The sequence below is a fragment of the Triturus cristatus genome, chromosome 9 (genome assembly GCF_964204655.1).
Source record: "Triturus cristatus chromosome 9, aTriCri1.1, whole genome shotgun sequence".
In the NCBI taxonomy this organism is placed as follows: Eukaryota; Metazoa; Chordata; class Amphibia; order Caudata; family Salamandridae; genus Triturus; species Triturus cristatus.
In genome coordinates this window covers 920,135,241-920,155,544 of record NC_140592.1, presented here as the reverse complement: position 1 = coordinate 920,155,544, position 20,304 = coordinate 920,135,241, and the positions used below count along the sequence as shown (strand labels likewise).

Here is a 20,304-nt window from a genome sequence, read left to right as displayed (position 1 = left end):
TTCAACCTAGATGCCACTTTTCTGCTGCTTCATGCCCTTATCCAATGATTAAGTCATGTCCGATCCTTATAACTCCACTAGGGTTTGATTCCTATGGTCTATACCTTTCACCCGCACCTTTCTTTCGTTCCTTGGACATTGCAGGCTCTTGCATCTCACATGTAGCCTTTGTGCTATTTCTTCCCATCAACCATAGTCCACTGCAGTCTACACCTTATTGCCACCTGGGACCATACTATAAAAGTGCCCCGGGGATGCAATTGCTGTTTGCACCCGCTTTACGTGGCCCCGCGGCACTTTGGTATTACAGAAGGGGCAGTAGCTACTTGTGCATCCTTTCTGTAATACCGATAGTGCTGGTGTACATAAAGGGCCAGTGCTATGATCAGAGAGTGTTCCCTCATTTGCACGGGGACCTGGCCCCATGCATATAAGGGATTCCCCTTGCACCCGTGCCCTATTACAGACGCAGGCGCAAAGAAGCTGTCAGGATGCACACTAACAATGTGCCACCTAAAAGGTGGCACACTGTTAGTGCACCCCCTGATGGTAACCCTCTCTGGGGGGAAAAGGAGGTCCCATGGAACCCCCAGACATCCCCTTGCAGGCAGGTGCAGTTACTCACTCCACCCGCCTGCAAGGGGATCTCTAATCCCCCTTCAAACCTGCAGGTGGGTTCCTGTTTGCACTGTGAAACACAGAGCGCCTTCATAGCAGCAGCTCCATTTTTCACATGAATGTGCTGAGTTTGTGGCTTCCCTGGGGCATCGCATTCATCCTAATATGGAGCATTTTCCTTCTTTGCACTGGGCACAACTTTTAAAAGGTAAATGCGATGTTTGTATGATAGGGCCCCTGTCCTTTTTCCTGTAATGTTCTTCCTTCGGCCACTCCCCAGCAATGCAGAGCTATGCTGTTGAGGGCTCCAGTCTTTTGAGGTAGCTATGTTGTTAGAGAGTGGGCTTCCAGTTTTGTATGAAGACTGGGAAAGCTCTGTTGACTGAGGCCTGAACTGCATAGTTCTAGAGATCACTGCATGGACTAATGCCAAACCTGTAACATTCTATGGTATGTGCTGTGTGAAGCCCAAACCTGTAAGGTTTCTGAAGCTAGAGATGTAAAACTTGGTTTCTGCAAGATCATCACCAGCTGACATAGAGCAATGGTTTATGAAGCTGGAGATGTAAGTCTACTGCTTGTTGGCAATGTCTGCAAAATCATCATAAGCTGACCAATAGCAAAGCTCTGAAAACCTGCCACTCACAAGATCTGTGCAAACTGAGATTAGCCCATTGGTTGTTCCTTTCCTCCCATAAGGACTCAGACACCTCATCCACTCATTCATACTCTTTTTCCCGATTATCAATTGTTGTCTACCTCCCTTCTCTCCATGGGGTATAACTCCTGGGATCCATTCCACTTCATTATGCACTGTGAATTATTCCAATTAACCGAAACAGTCATTGGATATCACTGAGAGCATCAAAGCCTAATCTCATCTGCCCTTTCCTCATTGAAAGAGGGTCAGTATTAGATTCCCTTATTTCATCCAACATTTTGTCATAGCTAAACCTTTGCATATGATCTGTGTATTTAAGAATGAGTAGAGATTCTGGGACAGCTTACTAACATTTCACACAACGTAGTGCAGGACGGCAACTTGCTGCACTGTGTTGTGTGAAATGGAGACATGAGAAATGCATCATGTTTTCAAATATATGGTGTATTTTTGCTGCCTCCATGCGCTAGGGCACTTTGTGCTGCCTAGGGGTGCCTAGTGCAAATGCAGGCACCAATGCACTATGGTGCAATTGTACCTCGGTTACGAGCAGGATTGTTTTTGTGCAGGAAGGTACAACAAACCTCATAAGCATTTTCTTTTTTCTATGTGTGATGCGGAATGCATCACACACAGAAAAAGTACGTAACAAGGGAAAATAAAGATATTTATCCACGTTACACCTGATTCTGGGATACATACCATTTTGATGCATTCCTAGGTCTACAACTCTTTGTAAGTCTGGGAATGTGCTAGCATCCATGGGTGGATGTGTGGGAACGCCCTTATTCCACGTATGGAACGTCTGCCTGCCACAAGTGATATGCACTGCCTTGCATTACTGTGGATTTACTGAACCACCCAGAGTCACACAAGGTAGCTTTAAGTGGCTAAGTAAATCCCAGCTAAGCGCTTGTGTCACCTTACATGACGCAAGGGCAACACAAGTTCTTTATAAATCTGGCCATCAATATTTTAAATTCTTCCAAAAGGTGACAGTACACAACACAAAACATTAAGCAGAATATACTGCATGCATCCAAGAAAGATATGGTTTACATTTGCCTAACACACTTCTTCTACCATGTCTTAGAGAAAAACCCATAGTATAGACTACCCATCCAATTGTTGCAGCTACATTACAAGATTTTAACTACATTAAGCCTGGTAGACCAATGGAGGTTAAAAAACCCAAACATGTGTGTTTACTTGTATTTCCAGAAAGTTCAGCTCAGATAATAGAATAGATTTTCCTTAGACCACAGTGCAATTATGTTTGATGTACCTCTACCTAATACAACCAGAACAAATTAACTTGGCAAATGAACAAAGTGTTGCTAAATGAATCTGATTGGGGATCTAAACACATCTCCTTATAAAAGATGTTTTATTATATTGGTTTTATGTAGAGGGAGTGATGTGGATACTTTCAAGGCCACTCTGTGTTTAGTAGAAAAACGTTTTTGAAAAAAAAACAAGGCAATGAGAAGTTATTGCAAGATTTAAAGCAATGCTATCCACTCTATGGGAAAAAAAACTATTTTAGATCTAAATCTAAATTGAATTAGCATACATTTTTTTTATTATCTTTCTGTGCTTTATCCTTATATATATACTACAATTGTATATGTGCTTTTATGGGCAAACAGCCTGATTTAAGAATGTGACGAATTGGAAATGATGGGAAGTGGCAAAAAACTCACAGTGAGACCATTATTACAATGCTAAACATGTAAACTCTGCAATTTGTGTGCAACAAGTTGATAAGGAAGACAAGTATAGCAGGAAACTGCTTGCATGGTCAGCCAGGCTCAAATGTAATAGGGGCTGAGCCTTTGAATTAGAAAACCACCAAAAAAAAACTGATTGCCTCAGATCAAGAGTGAATACAACTGTTTTTCAATTATTATAGTTACATTTATACAGACAATAGTAATATAGAAAAAGAGCCAACACAGGACAATTTATCCCAAAAATCATTTCTACTTTTATCAAAGGAATATGCAGTCATACCCACTGTTCTGGTCCAAGTCAAAGAAATAGCAGATGATATTACTAACCCTCCAAATGACAAAACAAATTCTACCTGAATTTTATGAATCTCTTCCAAATCTCTTGTTCCAGTTATTACTCTGATAGCAAATAAACTGCTAGCCAGCAAACCACATCCTTCAACATTTTATAAAAGATGCACTGATAGTTTTCAGTGAAAAAGACCGGAGATTTAAATTCATGTAGGCACACAACTTTATTAAATACTGATTACAAGACTGTAGCAAAAATGTCATCAAAGAGATTTACCCATCCAATATACATATTTAATCCACCTAGATTTCAGACCTTGAAGATAACTTTACTTTGATGCTAGTTTCCTAATTGAAGCAATAGATTTTTTCCCAGGAATATGAAATCTCTGCTACAGTTCTGTTTCTTGATGCAGAGAAATCTTTTGACGTTTTGAACTGGGAAATACTGTTAACGGCATTAGAAGGATAGAAGTAGCCTTCCTAATTTACATGGTTAATTACTAAATTGTGTGTAAATATCTGAGTCTATATTATCATTAAATATCAAGAAGCAGAAGCAATCTTCATCTCTAGGGGTATGAGAAAAGGATGCTCAGTGTGTTCTATACTGTTTCCCTTGGTCATTGAACCATTTGCAATTCTAAGATATCGAGAATGTAACATTTTAGAACTGCAATCCAATTTTCCTAAAATCAAATTATACACAGATGACATGACATTATATTTAAGGATAACATACAATGTGTTTTAGACTTGATAGACATATTCTTGTTAATAGGAGGTTATAAAAGTATTAATCTAAAAACAGAATGGCTACTTCTCAATTGTGATATGAGAATTTTACATTTTCATATCAATCTGGGATTTTCCACACAAGATGATCCGATATTTTGTAACTATAAAATTTACAGATCTTTATTCCCCCAACTATAAAACACTTCTGAATAAAGTCGGAAAAATATTTTATAGATGATTCTATTACTACTTACAATAATGGGAAGCATATTTTTGACAAAAATGTGTTTCCTTCTGCTTATATGCCAATTTTATGTTCAAGGTAATGCTTTGTTTTGTAGTTTGATTGAGACAAATAAGTGCCCTCCAGTTTTAAATTATATTGTGCCACTAGAAAATAAGGGGGATTGGCCGCATCCAACATTCAGTTGCACTATGCAGATGCTTTCAACAGCCATTTTAGCAGATTCGTACTCATTCCAGACCTTTATAATTATGAGAACTTCCTTGTATGTTTTTGAGAAATGTTACTTCCGAAATATACTATTGTAATGACAACTTCCTTTTAGATCCATTTGAAAGAAGTGGCCCCAGGGATTCCATGTTTGTAGGACCCCCCTCCACCATCAAAATTCTAAAAGAAGGGGGCGATCGGACGTAGCCTGTCTCGGCTCCCGGTCCGCGCACTGTTCCGGAGCAGATTGCTGTGGTTTTACTGCACCCTGAACGCTGCAAGCCGCTCCTACACCAAGCGGAAGATGCAAGGCACGACAGGAGAGCCCTCACCTGCCTCTACCGCTGCAGTAACAAACCCAGCATGACCTCATCGGGAACCAGCGGGCACCTCCCAAAATGGCAGCTTTCATTTGGGCTGATCGAGGTGCTCCGTGAGATCCTGACGGAAGTGGATAGTGGGGCCCCTGTCTCCAATTCTGCTTTCCGATGCCAGAGGTAGGGCCCACGGTCGTCGCGGATGTTGGGACTTTTCCGATGGCATTTCCCGGGATACAGCTCCTGCCACGAACCGCCGCACTGCCTGCCTGACCTTAAAATGGCATCTGGAATATGAATCTCTGCGCTGCTGATTGACCTCCTGGTCTTGGGGCCCCATGTCCGCTTCCTCCCAGACGTTGACTCAGAGGGCACAATAATCTATTGCTCCCTCTCGACTTCGAAGCGGGATCGACGGTGTCCTATGATTGCCTCCACCACAGTTAGTGCCATTTCTATGTCGGCTCCTGCATCCACGAAATGACACCCAGTCCGCTTTGAAGAGGATAACAGGTGTGGGGCGATGACTGACATCGGCGGGACCCACAGGTGCTGAGCCTGGCAACATCCTGCAGCACTGATCCCTGGGGGCGGCCTCTACTGTGGTCTGGTGCCCTGCCTCTACTTTCCCCGAGGGGAGCGTACTCCCACCCAGCAGCACCAACCACACAGCAAGCCGACTTGTGTATCACGCGGAGGTCCATCCAGTGAAGCCTCGCCCATGTGCTGATGGTGCCTCTACCCGCTCTTCTGGATTGCCAGTGGCCCCACCTACGCTAACCCTCAACATAGTGGTTCCCTCACACAGGGGTCCTCCTGGGCCAGCCCGTATGCTGCCAAAGAAAGGGACAAACAGGACATCCAACAAGGTATCAGAATTCTTTGTCAGATAAACGCCAGATGCTACGCAGAGACGCTGAAACAGCCGACATGGCCCTCACGAAGGCGCACCTCCTATCCATGTTTAAGGACCTTAAAACAGAGCTACGTAACGACCTCGAACAAGATATCAAATCTGCAATGGAGCAATTGAGGACGGATCTTACAGAGAGGCTGAACTCCCTCCAACAAGACGTCAACTCTGTGGGCACTAGAGTTTTAGATCTGGAGGCGCAACACCAAGACCAAGAGAAGCTCTCCTCTGAACTGCGTGAAGATGTAGGCGCCCTCCAGGACCAACTTTACCAGCTGCAGCTCAAGGTGGAGGACCTCGAAAACAAGGCACGGAGGGAGACTCTACATGTCAGAGACCTGGAGGAGGGCGCTGAGGGGCCGGATCTGGGGGCCTTCATCGAGGGGCTCTTCGCGGAGGTCCTGGGTCCCTAATCCCTCAAAATAAAGCTGGAAAGAGTCCAACATGTGGGAAGCCTATAGGCCGGCGAGAAGAAGCGACCCCGCGACATACTGGTGAAATTCCATTCCTACAAGGTTAAAGAGGCAGTGCTCCTTGCGGCCAAGTCTAAGGGGTCCGTCACCTTTCAAGACCACTCATGTTCCATATACCAAGATTTGGCACCGGCCATACTGGCACAGAGACAGTTGTTCCGACCCATCACTTCCAAACTGCGATATGATAAAATCAGGTATAGGTGGACCTATCCATCGGACTCAGTTTCAAATTCAACAACAGACAGCGTCATATCACTGACTGAAAGAAGCCTGGAACTCCTGGGTCTCCCCTCGGAGGAGACTGGCTCCGCCCACAAAAAAACTCAGGAGCCTCTTCGGGGACCCCCCACTGACGACTGCATGGGTTGTGGGCACACGTAGGGGCCGCAGATACAATCCCAGCGAGGGCATCATAAGTATGTACTGTCCATGTTCTACATCCGACCTGGGAATCATAGACTCACGGAAGCTCACACTAAGTCTTACCACAAGTGACTGAATACTGTTGATGTTGGCAGCTTTGGGGGCAGTTCGGGGGGGTTGACAGTGATCTGCTTCCATACTCTCTCCTAATCCTCGGAACCCTCTATGGCCCTGCTTCCTGGGCTCCAGACTGCTAACCATGATATGGAGTTGTTGAGCTATAAGTCACTTCTATAATTAAGAGCAGTGACTTTATCTCCTTTGTACAGGTAGTTCTGTTTTGATACTTAGCGTTATAACCGCATGATGACACCTTCTTTGACTAACATCCGGAGAGGCCTCGGAAGTTCCGTCCCCCTAGTCCCTGTGGGGCAGGATGCCCCCACTCAGGGAACAGATGGCGGCTTTCATGCCGCAATTTTTGTTAATGTTCGTTTTGTTGTTTTTGGGGGTTGCGGGAGGGGTTGGGAGGGTGATGGTGGCGGCTTTTTCACTTTACTCAATAGCGGGTTTTTCTTTTGCATCTGTTTATTCACAAGGGGCGCTCCCTTGGGGGACAGGCACTCCTGGGGCTACCCTGGGGCTTACACCGGGCTAGGTCACTTGGCGGTAGCTATGAGATATTCTCTCACCCTTTAGTGAAATGACGATCACTATTGGTTCCTCAAAAGCACCACAAAGTGTGGAAGTATATTACAGACCACCATCTCGACATAGTGGCCCTCCAAGAGACACATTTACCTAGATCAGAGGACACGCTTCCGTCACAAACACTACCCACTGATTTACAGATCTTCTGTACCCACAAAACACAGAGGAGTGGCACTCCTTTTTCACTCCTCCACAAAATTTCAACCTTTGGATGTCCTCTCTGATAAAGATAACCGCTGGGTTATGGTCAAAGGCCGCTTGATGGGCAAACTCTGTACCTTCGTAGCAGTGTATGCACCTAACACTGGGTAAGCGGTGTTCTTAAACACTCAAGCGGGGAGACTTCTGGACTTCGGAGAGGGGCCATTGGTGCTTTTGGGCAACTTGAACCTGACTTGGCAGAGAGACCTCGATAGTACTCACCCACACTGCTCTGACCTTGGCTCCTTTACCTCCGCAACTAAACAACACCTCCACAATCTAGGCCTGGTAGACGCATGGCGGACTCTTTACCCCCACTCTCGTGACTACACCTTCTACTCCCACGTCCACCACACGTATTCCCGACTCAACTATATTTTTATTAGCCAATCCCTGCTGGGCGTTCTCCAAGAGGCTAAAATATTTCCCCTCTCCGTGTCGGATCATAGTCTACTTTCCATTTGCTTGGCCTGGCATGGTAATTTTTCATCCACCCCCAGATGGTGTTTTCCACCTTCTCTAACGCGAGACAAAGAATCCTGCACCAAATTGAGGGAAACCATTACTGAATTTTTTGATCTTAACAAGCCTGAGGATACCTCAGAGTACACCATCTGGGACACGTTTAAAGCGGTCTTCCGGGGAAAATGTATTGCTCTCAACTCGACACTGAACGCACAACGAGCTAGAGAAAGGGAAGCATTGGAAAACGAAGTAGCTTCTGTCGAGCGCGCACATATATTAAACCCCACTAGAGATTCCCTTTGCAATCTGACGGCTCTGAGGGGCAAACTTAAAGCTATTTATAATAATAGGGCAGAATTCATGCTACTCAAACTCCGACACCTATCTTATTTCCAGGGTAATAAGATTGGCAAACATCTAGCCAGACAGCTAAAAGGCAAACAAGTGCAGGAATACATAGGAGGTATCCTTGGGACCACTGGGGAGATTACACATAAAGATGAAGAAAAGTCAGAGATCTTCGGCTCTTTCTACAAAACTCTCTATACAAGGAACCAGTTAGATCATGACACCCAACAAGAATATCTCTGGACACTGTGCCTGCCCCAGGTTTCGCCTGAATGGAATGACACCCTTACTGCTCCTATCACCTCCGAAGAGGTGAACTCAGTCATACAAGCTCTTAAGCCCTGTAAGGCCCCGGTTCCAGATGGATACACCGCCCTGTTCTATAAAACTTTTGCCCCTGACATCACCCCGCACCTCATGCAACTGTTTAATAAAATGGTGATAGAGGGAGAGACTACTGGATTGTTGTCCGAGGCTGTGATCTCTGTCATACCCAAACCAGGGAAGGCCCCTCACTTATGCACCTCGTAACGGCCCATCGCCCTATTGAATCTTGACGCGAAACTTTACTCCTCCATTTTAGCTAAACGCCTGAATGACCTCATGCCCGATCTCTTTCACCTAGTCCAATCGGGGTTTATCAAGGGTCGACAAACACACAACAACACCCATCGCATTGTTCACCTCATAGAGAAAGCTAACAGACGTCATATCCCTGCGGTACTGGTAGGCCTGGACGCCGAAAAGGCCTTTGATAGGGTCGATTGGGCATTCCTATTTACTACCCTCACGAGCTTCGGGTTTACTCCTAAATGTTTCACTATGATTCGGGCCAACTACGTACAACCTCGATCCTGAATTCAAGTCAATGGAGTATCTTCACCTGCCTTTTTTCACTCTAGAGGTACCCGACAGGGGTGCCGCCTCTCGCCCCTACTCTTTGCCCTGAGCATCGAACCCCTAGCGGTGGCTATTAGAGCCAACCCCGACATTCAAGCCATTCCCTATAGTGGGGACTCCCATGAAATTTCCCTCTTCGAGGACGATGTCCTCTTGTCGCTCTCTGATCCTGCACACTCTCTTCCCCCTTTACAAGCTGAACTGGAGCGATTCGAGGTAGTGGTGGGCTTTAAAATAAACCTAGGCAAGTCATATATTCTCAACCTCACTCTCCCGCCCGCGGAGGTGCACAGGCTTCAACCCCTCACTTCACTGCAATTGACCGCTTCATCCATACAATATTTTGGAATCCAGTTAGCGTCCAGGGTGGAGGGACTCTATGCTGCCAACTTTCCCCCTAGTCTCACCCGGATTCAAGCAGAACTCACAAGGTGGAAACCTCTCTTTCTCTCTTGGCTTGGCCGCATACATGCTGTCAAGATGACACTCCTATTCCAAGCCCTGCCGATAGAGCCAGAGAGGGACTTCTTTCGCCGAGGTAAATCTATGCTCCTACAGTTCATTTGGCAGAGGGGACGTGCCCGCTTATCATTCTCTTTACTGCGACGCTCCCGAGTGGAGGGCAGAGTGGGCCTCCCCGATATACACTTATATTATAAAGCGGCAAAGCTGAGGGTACTAACTGAGTGGGAATCCGATAAACATTGGTTACATATGGATCATAGTATTGCAGGGCGGACCATATGGGACCTAGCTTGGCGTCCCAAGCACGACAGACCCAAGAATGCGTACCTTAGCCCTCCTACGTGGACCACCCTGCGGGTGTGGGACTCTGTTGCGGGGGATGATCGATGGACTACTTTCTCCTCACAATTTACACCACTGCATTTCAATCTTGCCTTCCCCCAGGCCTGCATGAGGGACCCTTTGACGCTTGGAGAAAGGGAGGTTGCCTTGCCCTGACACACCTTTTTCATAACTATGACCCCCTGACCTTTGACAACTGCAAACAGGACTATGGCTTGGACAAAACAGAACAGTTTTGCCACACCCAACTACTTCATTGGGCTCTCACCCCGAAGGTCCGGGACGCAGCCACTCGTCCACCAACTAGATTTGAATCCTTCCTCTCCAAGACCACCACAATGAAAGGGGTGATCTCGTTCATCTATAATTTTTTACTCACCACCTGCCAACTCACTGTGTCCACGATACATGGCTATGTGGGAGGGGATTTTACACGTGATGTGTCAGAGAGAGAATGGTCCCATTTATGGTCCGACATCTCTATATTCAAACACTCCGTAGACCTCCGGGAAGCCCATCAAAAGACCATGATGGACTGGTATCTCCATCCATCTAGGCTCAAGCAGATCTTCCCCAACACTTCTGACCGCTGCTGGAGAGGCTACGGCCTCCTGGGTGACTTCCAGCAAATTTGGTGGGATTGCCCAACTATACTCCCCTTTTGGACAGAAATATTGGCACACATTAAAGATATTCTGGAATATCCCATTCCAACTACTATGGCAGAGATTCTTTTGGGGTTTTGAGACCCTGCCCTCGAACACCAGTCCCGTGCAGACAAGGCCATCATGTGGCTTTGTATAGGTGTGGCTAAAGTGACCTTGGTGGCCGCCTGGAAGCAGAGGGAAGCTCCGGCGATCTCCCTTTGGCACTCACGGTTATGGCGGTTACTCAGTCTGGAAAGAATGTCTGATATTTTTCAGGATAATTACAAGAACTTTGAATTCAGGTGGGGGCCATTAGATACCTTCCTCTCCAGAGGGCTGTTTGCCCTCCTACGGTCCGAGCACTGCACCTCTTTCAATTTTGATTAAATTGTCACTACCCCCAGTTGACTCTATCACTTTGATTTTGCCACCACGATTGTTTGGGAGGGGGAGGGGGGTTGGGGTTTTGGTTATTTGTGCTGGGGAGTTGCTTTTGTATGACACTAGTACGCCTTATCAGATACCTTCCGGTCATCACAGAAAAACGATGTGATGACAATTAAGTTGTTCAGTTTATATGATGACCACGGGGGACTGCCCACACTCCTCCTTTGTGAGCCGCTTTATCCTTCATTTTAGCAATCGTTTCGGATTTGGGGCCAGGACATTTTCTAGGCATTGTGTTTTTATCAGGCTTTTAAGTCTCATCAATAAGCCAACGCTCACAGCGATGAGCGAAATTATGAAGCTAACTTACGATGTACTTGGGAAAAGGTTTAATAAACACATGTTTGACGAAATCCTAAGAGAAAAAGATGAACCTCTCAACTTTTTTCATCAGAGGAACCCAATTTTATTTAGATTTTTGAAATCCTGTTTATTAAGTGATAGACTGGGATGATAGATTGCTCCCTTTTTTTCTTATTAGTAGCTCATCAATTATAGGCTGTTGGAAAGACAATGGAGTTTATTTTACTTGCTGAATTGGTTTGGAAGGTAGACCAATGGTTTCTTGCAAATGGGGTTACTAATAACAGCTGTTATTGGTTTCCATTTGCTTAGTCAAAACCTTATTTTGCTAGAGCTGAAATCAACAAACTGTCTGAAGTGGATCCAGCCTTATACATCTTCTTCCTCAGCAAAATGTAGGCATGCTGTTACCTACTTTTTCAACAGATGGCTTCGACCATATTACTCAGCAAGAGCACAACAGAACAGGCAAAATAGACAGTTTTTTGTTATAGAGTATTCATGGTAGAAGCCATACAAACTAAATGTTGCTACACTCTGGCGTGCAAATTTCTATTGAATGTATTTGTATTGCAAATGGTTATTGTATTTAACTCCTTCCCTTGTCTATCAAGCAGGGCCATTAAATATCATTATTGATCTAGATGTGCATAGGACATGACAGGGGACTGGTTTCATTTGTTTTGTCACTATCCAGAAATGTATAATTACTGGAAAATGCATTTTAACTTTGTTAGCTCCAGAATTAGTATGAATATAAATGCAGAGTCAGCGATAGCCGTTTTGGAGCCCCCTTCTCCAAAGGTGTCTTCAAATATATTCCACACAAACAACTCTTTATTAATATGGTTATAACTAGGTCATTGATTACCAGTAACTGTAACGTAGCCTTGAAGATTAGAATTTTTTTTTTAAGAGTTAAGGTTGAAGAATACACGTATTCTAAACTTAATGGGGGTTTGTTCAAGTATTAAGAATATGGGACTCATTTATTTGATCTTAGACTCATACTTTTTATTCTTTTTATATTTTTCTTTCATGCTATAAATTGTGTAAGCCATGCTGGCATGCCTCAAGAAAATAAAAACTAAAACTAAAATAAAATCCCTATTCATCTTGCAGTCATCAATTGGTAACAAAAACTATGTATGCAACTCGATCAGAATATGTGCACCTAAAGTGTAATCCTCAAATTAGGTAAAAAATTAGACTTACAGAATAAAACTGTATGGGCCTAAAAAGGTCACACATTTGTCAATTTCAAAGGATCTAGAACCAAGCAGTCAGACAATCCCTGAAAGTGGACTATATCAGCTCTGCAACAATGTCCTACCACTGGCTTCCTGGGCAACCAAGATTTCCATTCAAAATGATGTGTCAGGCACAAAGACTCCTACAGTAGAAGTTTCTTTTATGTGTAAAAGCTGATTACATACTACCAGCTCACAAAAGAATTAAGATCAAATATTGCCACCCATATCTGCTTCAATAGCCTAGATGACTGGAGCATGGATAAGGAATCTGAAGGTCATCTGATCACGCCTTTGGAACGGGATAGACCTCACTCTCCAAACTCAGCCTAACTGCCTTAAACTTAGAAAAGATCAAAAAATAGTCCTCTTTAAATATCCTACAGGATCCTTCTGATACTTTAAGTCTGCTCACAGGATATGTAAAAAGTATCTTACCAATTAGAACTCCTGTATTATTTGAATGTGTATATAGCTGAACCATTGCTCTTTTAACATTATCTAGGTGACTGAAGTAACTACATACCAACATGTTTCAGATCTCTACAAAAAACCTTAACTTAAATAAATGTTAGCTCCCAGCAAACAAAAAACATAGTCTGCTCTCAGTTACAGTGCACTCCGGATTTTTGTTGTAGCTTCTGTCTCCAAGGGGGTCATTATGATGGCGGATGAACCACCTCCGCCAGCTGTGCGGTGGCGATCCGTCTGCCATCAAATGTGGATTGACCACCCGCCAGATTAGGATGGCGGGCGGATCCACACTGCGACTGTGGCGGATGCCAAGACTGTCTGCAATGGAACCGCCACAGGCAATCGGACCGTTTGCCTGGCAGAGCGGTCTGCATGCATAAAATGGTGGCGGTGCCAAGCAGGCACCGTTCACCATATTATGATGCAGGCTGTGATTCAGCCTCTCCTTGATGGTGAAACCGTCATAAAAAGCCTGGTGGAGGTTCTTTTCGGGGCCCATTGCGGGCCCCCAATGTGTTGGTGGGAGGTGTATGTGCACTGGGGTACCCATGGTACCCCCCTACATTTCAATTCACTAAGTAGCAGACACCATGTGGTGCCTGTCACCTAGTGCACTGAAATGCACAACATGCTCTTTTCACATCACGGCTGGTGCTGCTGTCAGCAGCACCCGCTGCAAAGTTGAAATGCAAGATGCGACAGTCATGGTGGCGGTCGCATCCTAATTTGGTGTGCAGAACCACCGCATGTATTGCGGATGGTCCCGGTCACCACCACGATGGAGGACTGATTCCAGTTCGTCCGCCATCGTAATCGGCCCCGAAGTCTCCTGACTACAGACCCAGGGGACATAACATTGCTGGTCTCACACATCTTTCTGGGGCACCACACTTCTAGGAAATATATCTGCAGTGGAGCTTCAGTGTGATTTTAATTGAATAAGAATATACTCTGATTGCTTAAGAAAATATGATTATGTAATATGTTGTAAGCATTAATTGCGCTGTAATTATATCTTAAACGTTTTCCAAGTACTTTTGAGTAAGCCTTCTTTTTAGATTCCTTGCCTGATGAGTATATCTTTGCTGGTGTTTTCCTAAGGGCCTATCCTGTAATAATCTTCCCGGTGTTTGGACAAAATATCAAGTTTGAAATAACAGATCTGGAAAATATCGGGATGAAAATATTTTGATGCAAAAATATCATGGTATAGAAAATTGATGTGAAGAATATTTATTTTTTGGTAAGTAATGCCGTTTAAAAGAAGATTGTTGGTTTGAATATGGTTTTGAGTAATATAGCTGCAAAAATATAGCTTTTTATTTATTTTAATGAGGTTTAGTTATTATATCAATTTTAGTTGTTAGTTTTGTTCATATACATGTTATCAATTTTGTAATTTTTAGTGATTTTCTATTTTGCACTGTTAATGATATTAGTGATTTATAGTGCTGTAGTAAGTTATTGTGTTTGTTGGGGGACAAGGTGAGATGTTTAATCTACTGTTGATATATTTTTCATTGTCAATTCATTTTTAATTGATTATTAAATATGCAAAAATATTTTTGTGTTACTTTTTAATTGTAAAATTTTAATTCTATCATTTTCTTTAGTTTGAAAATTAGTTATAGTAAGTTATATTTCATTAGAGGGTTGCTGGATTTGTAAGTTATAAGAAATGTAAAAATATTGTTTATTGGTTGTTAAATTTTAAATAATTCTATAAAGTATTGTTAATTATGCAACATGTTTATTATCTATTTATTTAAGTTATACATTAATAGTCAGGAGTTGAGTATATAGGATATGTAATTATTCTATTTATGAATTATATATGTTATATAATGCTTATTTAATTTAATGTTTTTTTGTAACTTATGTATATTACTTAATTTATTAATTATTGTGTAATAGTTTTAATATTTTATTTATTTCAATATGAATGTTTCATTGTTATTGTTTATGTTTATTAAGCATGTATCTTTTTTAACCCCTTCGACGCGCATGACGGAGCGGTTCCGTCATGCACGTCGGTTGCGCTGTGCGCATGACGGAACCGCTCTGTCATGGCCCCGCCCGCGCACAGAACCTTCAGCGCGGCGCGGAAATCCGCGCCGCGCTGAAGGGGTTAATACTGTGTTATTTGTTTAGATGACCAGGTTGGCAAACAAATACAAATATATTATTGTTGTATATTAATTAACTTATTCATGCAATTTATTAATTGAAAAGTAATTATGAATAATGCTTTATATGTATTATTTTTTAACATTTTATTTTATGTTAAGTTTTTTTGAGCATTTGTATCTGAGATTACATTTATTATTTGAAATTAATTACTTTTCATTTATTATTTTGAATTAAATAGATAGGTGATTATTTATTATTGAGTTATTGTTTTCTAGTTAGTGAAGTTGATATTATTATATGTGATTTTGTTTTTTCTTCTTTTTAAAGTTATATGTTCACATTATTTTTTATGGATAATCATATTTATTTTTGAATACTCTAATTTATTATTTAACCAATCCAATATTCAACACTTTCCCTACTGTTGCAAAGACTAGAGTAGGAATAGTAAATCCAACCTCTCCTGAGCTCAACGCTTTCCCTACTGTTGCTTACATTGGAGTGGGAATAGTAAATCTAACCCTTCAGAAGGCCAACAATTTCCCTACAGTTGCACTAACTGGAGCAGGAATACTAAATCTAACCCCTCTGAAGTCCAACCCTTTCTCTACTGGAGTGGGAATAGTTAATCTAACTCCTCAGAAGTCAAACACTTTCCCTACTATTGCACGGACTGAAGTAGGAATACTACATGTAACCCCCCTCCCAGGGTCCAACAATTTCCCAACTGTACCACTGACTATAGAAGGAATATACATGTAATCCTTTTGAATCCCAATTCTTTCCCCACTGTTGCATTGACAGGAGTAGGAAAACTAAATGTAACCCTTCTGAAGACCAACACTTTCCCTACTGTTGTATAAACTGGAGTGGAACTAGTAAATCTAACCCTTTTGAAGGCCAATGCTTTCTCAAATGTTAATTGGACTGGAGTGGGAATAGTAAATTTAACCCCTATGGAGTCCAACATATTTCCTACTGCTGCACTAACTGGAGTAGGAATAGTAAATCTAACGCATCCGAAGTCCAACACTTTTCCTACTATTGCGCTGACTGAAGTAGGAATAGTAATTCTAATCCCTCCAAGGTGATGCCATCTTTGACATCATCAATTATGTCATTTGAGATGTTATCTGTGATGTCATAAACAATATTATAGAACATGTCATGAGTAATCTGTGAGGTCATAAGCAGTGCATTGTGGGGGCACAAGTTATAGTTAGGTCGGTTAAATATAACTGCTGAATTTCTGTTTCTTTTTTTGGTTCAAAACATTAATGTTGTCACTGACAAATTCATTTCACTATAACATTACATTAACCTTATGTTGAAAGACTACTGCTTGAAGATGAATGCAGAGAATACAGAGATTCTTGTATTTGATAGCTCTCCCTCCATTTGGACATCTATGTGGTGGCCATCTAAGTTAGGCAGCTGCCCTACTCCAGGTTCATCAGTTTGCAATGTTGGAATTATGTGAAGCAAAATAATTGTCTTGCCTCACAGGCACCAACGTTTCTTCAAAATGTTTCTTCCAACTGAAAATTCGGAAAATGTTTCTTTCCTTCCACCCTGCTGCGTTTCATTTTATGATAATTCAGGTTTTTATTGCTGCTTCCCTAGACTGTTGCTATACCCTCTGTCTTGGGCTCATTTGTTATTGGATCCATTGTTTGCACATGTTACAAAATGCTGCTGCTACCTACTTTTGGGCCTACAACAGAAGGTTGCTACCACTCATAATCTAGTCCATCTTCATTGCTAACCCAGCAATTAGTCCATCCTCTTTAAGTGTTTATGCATGTCAAAAACCATCACAGAATCAAGGACCTGAATACATCATCAGTCTTTTTAGCTTTCCTTCTGCCATCCTAGATGTAATCTGCGCTCTCCATCAGCTTATTTCTTAACCATGCTTGAAGTGTAAAGAATACATAATGGGGCTGTTACTTCTCTTTGAGGCTGCTAAAATGTGTGTCCATTCGGATGCTAATCATCTCACTTTCAGGAAGTAGCTAGAAAAAAAAACTTACAACATGGGGTCTGATTTTGACTTTGATGGACTGACTATGGGCAGTCAGGGTGGCTGTGGGAACAGTTGCTGTACAGGCATTCATGGAGCCTGGTACACTACCCACACACTGCACAACTTGCCCTACCCTCGGACACAGCACCCTACACCTGACCAAATCCCCACCTAGCGTCCCTGCTCTCATTTGTCATCTACTCAGAGATGTGGAATTGTTCATGTAATGGTGAATCCGCATGCGGAAAAGGACCCTTCAATTCAGGGTCAACATGTTATTCACCATTCCAGGGACAAAATGAAGTAATTGTATGGCGTAAACATGTATTTCTCATACAGCCTGTGATAATTTTGGTAGCCCTGCACTGTCCTGCTCTTATTTTTACTAATTTGTTGTGTTTTATAAGGTGTAAACATGACCATCACGGTAGCAGAGAGAGGGCTGCTTAAGGTTGCAGTGCGGTAAGAACAAACTGAGATACGTGGTACTTAGAGTGAAACAATCAAAACAAGAGTGGCAGAAAAGAAACATTGACATCTTCATGCATGAAGGATTTCTGACCAGCTACAGATAGAATGGTAACAGTTTTTCACTAAATGTATACAAATATAACCTTGGCCTATGCCTGAAATGTGCAGGGGCTAATGAATGAATGAATGAAAGGCAATTTGTAATGCGCAAAAACAATAACCCTCAGGTATCTAGACTGTTCAAGGGTTGCAGAATGTAGCACATTTCTGTGAATAGGATAGTCTAAGCTGAGGCAGAAAGCGATTTCGATTCACATCACTTTATTTACTCGGAGAGGAGATTCTGATTAAAGTGTAAGAGCCTCCTTTCTTCTTTGTCCCTATATGTGGTCCTTCTGACCCTTTAGATAATAAGCACCTCTGAGTGAATCTGTTTCACCTCTAGGTTCTGAGTGACATAATATACAACTCAAGGTCCCCACTTATTGTCGATTTGATGCAACTCAGAACTCCTCAGTGAAAAAGAACCCCATTATTCACTGTTAGCCATCCATAATTCTATACTTGATTCTGTTGCCAAGCAATCACGGGCATCTTGCTATCAGAAGTCATTGACTGCAATTCCATATGGACAATACACAATGTCTTCTGTATGTACATCAGTAAATTAACAAAGCAGGGCCCAGACTTTGAGGCCAGTGCGGTGGTTTCAGCAATGCTTTCTTCAGGACATAGACTGCAAACAGTGATAATGGTTCCTTAAGGTCTAATCTGCCCACTGAAACTGGTCTACTTGTTCCATGTGAAGCATACACTAGTGATCATAACGAAGCCATGTAGTCATAAAGTTCCCGAAGGACTGCCAGCCACCTGGATTAGTCTGAGACAGTGGAGTTTCTCAAAATGGCAATTGGATCTGTTCACTAGCAAACCAAAATTACACTCTTTAACAACTTACCAAGAGTTTGAATGCTAGTAGCCAAAATGCAATAACAACTACTAAAAAAGAAATCAAATTAAGACAATGATTGTAATAAGCAGCAGCTCGATTCCAATTATGGAGAACAGTTACTTGGATTCATCAGCAAAAAATGTATTAAGTCCGCCACCTTTAGGCCTGATGTATAGAGCATTTTAGCAAACACTAAAACCCCTTTTTTAAATTTATTAAACCCATTAAACGATTCGGGAAACCTTTTCCGAATCATTAAATATGTTTGGGAACCCTTTAAGGGACCACTATTTGGAAGGGAGTGTTTAGGCCGTCCCTGTCAAGTATGGATACCTAATTATATGTATTAATGTTTTGCAAGTATGACCAGGAAGTAGAATGTTACCATTAACTCAAAGGAGGTCGTAATCCATTCACAGGGGACCCCTTCACCTTTTTGAATGTCTACAAACACTTTTTTACTCGTACAATGGTTTGCACCCAATGGGCCATATTATCAAGCACGGCGTTAAAATTATCGCCGCTTTATCGGCAGGAAACTGCCGCTAAAGCGGCGATAATGGGCTTGATAATATGCCCTTGTGAACTCCCATAGAAGTCCATGTTCACACCAGAACCTGGGCTTCTATGGGAATTCACAAGGGCATATTATCAAGCCCATGATCGCTGCTTTACCGACGCTGATCTTGATAATATGGCCCTAAGTTTAAAGACAGAAGATCACATTAAAAATGTTCTCAAGTTTTGTGTCCAATATTGGACCATCAGCCTGCATGACCCACTACAAAACGCCTCTTGATACTTTGGAATGAGTTACCAACATACTGACCACTCATCACCTCAATGTATAGTGGAAGAGCACACTTACATCAAATGCAAGAATACAAAAATTACCTTTAATGTGTCCTCTCCCGAAAGCACTCGTTGGAGACCACAGTTTTTGCTATTTATACTTGTTGCACCTGAGGCTCTGGGGTACCATTCCACATAACACCCACGGCCTAAAGTAGGAATGAACTGGATCAATCAAAGTGGCCCAAGATAACAGGAATAAACATTGACAAAATGCAACATTCTGGGTATGCTATCTTTTGTTTGCTCAAGTTTCCGCTGAGCTGCAAACCTTTCAGGCGTTGTGACACACCTGCACTTTCGTATTTAAACTTTGTTTAACCACTTAACTACTATAGGCTCTTGCCCTGGTGATGTTAAATTATTTTTTGACATTTGTGAACAGCTATGCACAAGTGTTCATAACATTTTTGCTTCCACTAATGGTTTTTAACTTGACCTTCGTCTGATGGTCTCAGAAAGTAGTGAAAACATGACATTCAGTGTTTTTTTTAAATTTAGAAATTAATGTTGTGCAAGAAAACGTGGCCAATGTTTACTATAATTTAGTTCTGGTGCTTGCACAGTACAAACAATTAAAATTGAATAACTTTAGCACGCCAAAAGGCAGGCAAGTATTCAATTCAAAACAACTCTGGATCGTGTAGCTCCAAGCCTTCAGTTGTTTAAGCAACCTAGATAGAATGGAATGGGGAGGGTGGTATTCCAGAAAAACATTTAGCACCTCATTACGAGTTGAGGACTAACCTTCAATCC

At 42.4% G+C, this 20,304-nt stretch overlaps 1 protein-coding gene across 1 annotated transcript in view; it reads right to left on the bottom strand.

Moving 5' to 3' along the window:
* Positions 1-19,619, bottom strand: part of LOC146799059 (alpha-1-antitrypsin-like) — a 119,361-nt gene extending 99,742 nt beyond the window's left edge. Inside the window, exon 1 of the mRNA XM_085626465.1 lies at positions 19,591-19,619. The gene's annotated coding sequence lies outside the window, so the exon portion shown is untranslated. The remainder of the gene's footprint in view (positions 1-19,590) is intronic.
* Between the last annotated feature and the right edge of the window lie 685 nt (positions 19,620-20,304).